Raw genomic sequence first — 6,693 nt, 5'->3', positions numbered from 1 at the left:
CCTTCATCAGTGCTCTGGATAGTACAAACAAAGGAAGGAGACAGAATACAGAATAGAAAATAATATTGGGGTCTTGGTATAACCATGCAACAGGGAAGCCTGACCCTCTCTATTGCTCCCAAACACTGCTGCTGTGTACTCCCTATCTGACTGTTATAAACAGCCATTCATTGGGAGGCAGCCTGGAGGCAAGAGAACATCCACTGTTTCCACCTCAGGCTATTATGTTGCTTATAGAGGCCAAGGTGGCACCTAGTGATCAGAGTGGGAATAGAGTAGCAAGACTATTGCTAAGAGACAGAAACCACAGGGGTGGTGTCTACATTCAGGGACCGTGAACAGGATTTCTGGCTTTGGGCCTTCGTCCACTGTCACTAATGGAACACTAACAGTCTAGCAGCCTACCATGGTTTTAAGGGTTGTTATTGCCAGAGAGAGATCGCAAGCTTGCAAAATAATGTCTTGAAATCGATTAGCTTCTTTTGCAATCCCTAGATGCCAGAGCTCAGAGCAATAGAAGAGAATTGCTAAAGCAGTGCAGCCTTCAGAACAGGAATTCCCCCAGAATGTACCTCCCTGAAGCGGCTGTGAGGCAAAGGACAGTGAAGCTTCTATCACTTGCAAACTTCGCCTTTGCTAATACAAACAGAACTTTGTTTCTCTCTTTTCCTGGCTAGGATGTCTCAAGACGTGTATCCTCCTCCCATATCTTCCCAGGCCCAAGATCTCCTCGGTCATGCCTCCAAGCTCATCCCAACCCTGAGAGTAGAACTGAAAGCAGAGGAGGAGGAGGGACCATATTCCCTTTGGACCCAGCTGACATCTGGATGTTCAAGCCTGGCCTGATACATTTTTCCCACTTTAAGAAATGCCCCAGCTCTGAGAAACTTCTTGCAATTTCCTTATTATCTGTTAAACTGGGAGTTTGAACTAGATGGGTGTTCAAGTTTTTTTTGTCCCCAGATTCCTCTGGGACATGGGACTCAGGCATCTCATTAACTAAAGTGCACCCTATTTAAGGAGCCATGGCATATGAATGGGTCCCTCTAATTCCCTGGCACAATGCCATGGTTGCAGTAGGTTTCTTAGTGACTATTCCATTGATTACTAATCTGGGGCAAAGCCAACACAACTAAACCTTTCTCCATATAGGTTCATTTTGCCTTACTATTCTTGCCTTGGGCTGTTGTAGTCTTTTGACGAAGGTCTTAAATTAACAAGCTCGTTTCACATCTAGATCTAAGACAACCCTTCCTGTTCTCCCCATTCCAAATGAGAACAATTTCATCCCTATCACTCTAAGATCCCTTGTCCCCAAAAGCTCAGATACCAATTAGCCCCCATTGGAGATTAATAAACAATACAATAATGACAGATAAAAAGACTAATTCTTTGGCTGAGAGAATCACTTTAATTAATTTAATCCTGGCTGAAAGATCAGCTGTGCTCAGGCCTGCTCACCAGCAGGGTCCATTTATCCCAGTCTGTCCCTTCCTTGAAAGCCAGGGTGTGCTTGGGAGCTGCACTTAAGCAACAATGAGAAACAGATTGGACTGTCAGGCTTCATTAAAGGTCATCATTAGTATTCCAATTTGAGGACCATCGCTCTAGCTCAACCTTTTACCAGTTCTTCCCTGGCGCATTGTGAAGTTTGGTTCAGCTGTGAAACGTAAAAATTCTCCCTGGGCTCCCCGCGCCAGGATGGGTATCATTTGACGCCTCTCGCTCTGCAGCTTAAAGAGCAAATCCCCCAGGGGGAAGTGACAGTCCCAGGACTCTATCTGAAAATCAAGTCCTGTGCAGCTGCCTGGGATCCGAACATTTCAAGGGATGGAACTTTCTAGGAGTCAGCCACAGCAATCAGAAATAGGACTTGTCATCTTCTCTGGGAATCTATTCCAACTGTTCTCTTGCAAACTAGCTGAAAAAGACTTCTTAGTGGAACCCCAGCTAGTGACAAATAGGAATCACCATCATTACTCTGGGCCAAAAGCTCAGTAGAAGGACAGGAAACCATCCCACCGCCACCACAGTCTGCCATAATTGCCCTCAAACCACAGTCTCAGCTGGCTTTGGGGAGACAGTTTTCAGCCTGCTCACTGAGCACAGGATGTGAAATGGGCATTTTCCTTCTCTGCAAACAGCCAATTTTTAACTACTTTCCCTCTGCTGAAGCAATTTTTATTTTTAGGTGATTGTGTGCACAGGGGTAAAATTTTACATACTTTTTGCCCTTTTTCCTAGTAAGTAGAGCAACAGCCTAGTCTCTGCCTGTTTTTGGAATTAGGTCACATCCTCTGGGTGCTGCTCCATCACCCGTCTTTTCTGACTCCTCCTGCCAGGTTGTTTTCAGCGGCTTATTTTGGTTGTTTTTCTCTTGACCCTTTGAACCTGCTTGTCTCACATCTCAGTTGGTGCCGGGCCGTGCTGTTCCTTTTTAAAACTAGGGTCTTTTTTGCACTGGATTCTAATCTCCAAATGAATCTCTCTCTGGAATGGATCTTATCCCTTCCTTCCCCCTTTCCTCCATGCCTCCCTTCCTCCTGTCTTTCCTTCCTTCCTTCCTTCCTTCCTTCCTTCCTTCCTTCCTTCCTTCCTTCCTCCCTCCCTCCCTGCCTTCCTTCCTTCCTTCCTTCCTTCCTCCTCTTCTTCCTCCTCCTCTTCCCCCTTCTCTCTTTCTCTCCCTCTCCCTCTCCCCCACATTCTCTCTTCTTTCACTTGTCATTGTTCAGGTTGGTAAACAATGTCTAGAAGAGACAAAGTTAAACAGGAAAATAAGTGGACTGTCAACCACATTTGTCAACAAACATCTGATGTCCAGAGTGGTGTGTTACTGCGGACAAGGTTTCACTGGGGACATTTTCACAAAATCAGGGGAAAAGTAACTTTTAAGTAACTGCACTTATAAATGAGCCAACTTAAGCCTAAGTCTACCTTGCTGCAGTGGTTTCTGTTTCTGTTCGAGTGTCTTCTGAAGCTGTATATTTTGAATGATCTGGCGTTAGCCGTAAGGATGAAGTCTTAACATTCACAGATCCCTCTGGTGAACTCAGCTTCTGACAAAGCTCAGCTCATGTCAGTGTTTCTGTGGGGCTTCCTCTGACACTCCCCTCTCCAATTAGAAGTCAGAGCAGCCTCATCCATGTCCCGGAGCTGTCCAAGTACATCCTGAATGATAGCAATTCTAGCACGACCTTCTAGCTGCTTGTTTATGTGTCTGTGAGTAGCCTGCAAGCAAGGATGGCTTGTGGTTGTTCTCGTTTGCTTTATTTTTTAAATTCTTATACCCCTAGCACAGGCCTGGCCCAGAAAGAACATTCAATACAAATTGACTCAAAGAAATTGTAATTACCACATGGCTCTCAGCCCTCAGTCCACTGGATTGTAAGTTCCATGAGGACACAGAATGCAAAGTCTTGTTCACTGCTGTATTCCTTAGTGTCTGGGGGTATAGTAAATGATCAAACGATCAAATAATAGTTTTGGAGTCCCTTCCTCATCACACAAGGCTCTATCCTTCTGGAACCTGAAGCAGGAATCATATTTTAAGCCTCTCATCTCTGCTCAATGGCGGTGTTGATAATAATGGAAATTGCTGATTATTTGTGTGACACTCTGTAGTTCACAGAGCTTGGCTGTATAACGTGTCCTGTTGGACCTACGGTACCAGTGCCTCTTGGAGGTAATGAGTCAAGAAAAATGGTGATGATCTCTTGGAGTTGTGTTGCTAGACAGATCAATCAGTTGACGAGTGCCTGCTGCCTGGGAGATAACAGGTGCATGAATAATCATCAAATGAACAAATTAATGATCATGGATTGAATTCACAGCACTGTGTTAGGGGTCCTGAGAAATGTTTTTTAAGAAGTATAAGATATAGATCTTTGCAAAATAGGCTGAAGGAACCCTCAGCAACTTTGTTTGTGCCCTGTTCTTCTGCCCAAAAGGGCCCTACAGCCTTTATTCATTTGGATATCTGTGCTGTGTGATTATAAGTCCTACTAGTTATGAGGCGAAGAGATCCAATAAGTCATTGATACTTTAGTGTAAATTAGTGACAAAAGCTCCCACCAAAGGTTGAATTCTGCTTCTCAAGTGTCCAGGGTAGGGCCATGCACGGAGTAGGCAGTCTATAGATGTGTAGAATCTGATTGAAACAGGAGAGGAGGAAGAGGACCCAAAGAAGGGTATTATCAATGGAAGGATTTGCAATATATCCTAAGGCAGCAGGGCCTGCTTGGCTTCGCTTAAACTCTAAACAGTTACTTTCCCTTTCTTCACCTAATCCACGCAAGATCCCATGCATTCTGCAGAATTGTAAGATAAAATAAGTGCCCTTTGTTACAAAGCCTCGAGTTTGGGGAGTGGTTTATTATGCAGCTTTATCGAAGCAATAGATGACTAACTTAGTGTGGCGCAAGTGCCTCGAGGGGCTGGTCTGGCTTCAGGCGGGTGGGGGGGTTGGGTAGGGAGGGTGTGGATGAAGCGGGGGAAACTAAGCAGGTGGCGCAGGACTGCACCCCACTCCAACCACAGCAGCCGTACTTTTATCTACTTTACATGCCAGGCTTTGAAAAAGGGCGTCTGAAGCAAAAACGTTTTCAAACCAGAGTGCTATTTGATCTCTAATGGTTTTTACAGATTGGAGTTTCTAGGATCCTATGAAGACTTCCCAAATTCTGAATTTAAGTCTCACTAGACATAAATGTGAATCCCAGAAATAAATACTATAGGGAAGGAGAAACAGCCTTCCCCACTGGACCCTTCCTAAACTGCAGAGGTTCTGTCTGCTCATCAGACGCCCTGCATGTCACCTAAATGGGATGAATGAGAATTTGGAACTTCATTTGGTCCCTTCTTGGTACTCATTGGTGGTGCTGTCTGGCCACCCATATCATGCTATCTTTTAAACCTAGGGAGTCTTTTCCGGATGGCAGGCTCAGTGTTCTTTGGAAAATGCTTAATGCAGAACCCCCTGTAGTGGGCAGTTGCCATTATTTGGCTGCCCAGCCATTAGTCCCACTACTTTTTTTAAAATGCCTTTATTGAGATATAATTCATAAAGCAAAAACTGAACATATTTAATGGGCACAATTTGATGAGTTTAGACATATGCATACACCCATGGTACCATCACCACAATGACAGTAATAAATATCCTTCACCTTCAAAAGTTTTTTGTGTCCTCATTTCTTCTTGTGGTAAGAATGCTTAATATGAGATGTACCCATGTAATAAATTTTTAAGTGCACAAAGCCATGTTAATTATAGGCACTATGTTGTATCACAGACCTTTAGAACTTATTCATCTTGTGTACCTAAAACTTTGTACCCACTGAACAACAGTTCCCCATTTCTAGCTCCTGGTAACCATCATTCCACTCTCTGCTCTTGTAAGTTTGACTATTCATGTAAGTGGAATCCTACAGTATTTGGCTTTCTGAGACTGGCTTATTTCACTTCATATGACGTCTTCCAGGTTTATCCATGTTACTGTAAGTGGTAGGACTTCTTCTTTTTTAAGGCCGAATAATATTTCATTGTATATATATGCCACATTTTCTTTATCCATTCATTTGTTGGTGAATACTTGGGTTTTCTCCGTATCTTGGCTATTGTAAATAATGCTGCAGTGAACATGGACATGCAGATATATCTTTGAGATCCTGATTTCAATTCTTTTGGATATATGTCCAGAAGTAGAATTGCTAGATAACATGGTAATTTTATTTTTAATTTTTTGAGGAACCTCCATACTGTTTTTCTTAGGAGTTGCACCATTTTACTTTCCCACCAACATTGTACTAGGATTCCAATTTCTTCATATCCTCGCCAATGCTGATCTTTTTTTTTTAAAATAATAGCCCTCCTAACTGGTGTGAGGTGATAGCTCATTGTGGTTTTGATTTGCATTTCCCTGATGATGAGTGATGTTGAGCACGTATTCATGCATCAGTGGCCATTTCATATATCTTCTTTGGAGAAATGTCTTTTCGAGTCCTTTACCCATGTTTTAATCAGGGTACTTGGTTTTGTTTTGTTTTTCTTTTCTTTTCTTTTTTTGGCTATTGAAATGTAGGTAGTCTCACTTTTTATTTCCTTTCTGGATACTTCCCTTTTGTGTGTAGTCTTGGTAGGAAGTAGTAGCTAGCTCCTATCCTAGAAACCCAAGGTGCTAGATTTCACTCTCCATTTCATGTACAATAGAACAGACATGGGACTTCTGGTGGATCCATCTTGAGCAAGTAGTGCAAGGATTTGGGAGAGATGGATGTCATCTGCATTGCCGAGTAGACTTTGGACTAGACTGTTGGTGTGGCCATTCCTGATGCTTACCCTTCCAGGAGTCTCATGTTTCCTTCACAGTCTCTAAGCCTGGTCCCTTAGCCTCCTGTCAATTCTGTGAGTACCTAGTGTCTACCTAATGGGCTTGTTTCTTTTTTCCCTAATATAGCCAGAGTCTGTTTTCATTGATGCAATAAAAAATTCCAATGATACTCTCTGTAAGTTCACTTTCCATCTGCCTCTCCCTCTATAGATTCCCAGAAGAAAATGGTAGATGTGCTAAATGTCTGAAGGGAAGAATACAGGCAAGAGACTAGAGCTAAATATCATGTTTATAGAGATTCAGACCTCAGTTTCTCTCTGAGTACATTTAGAATAAGAATAAATGGACTTGTGCTTTACCAAGTA

The sequence above is a fragment of the Neomonachus schauinslandi genome, chromosome 11, assembly GCF_002201575.2.
Source record: "Neomonachus schauinslandi chromosome 11, ASM220157v2, whole genome shotgun sequence".
Taxonomy (NCBI): domain Eukaryota; kingdom Metazoa; phylum Chordata; class Mammalia; order Carnivora; family Phocidae; genus Neomonachus; species Neomonachus schauinslandi.
This window is presented reverse-complemented; position numbering follows the sequence as displayed.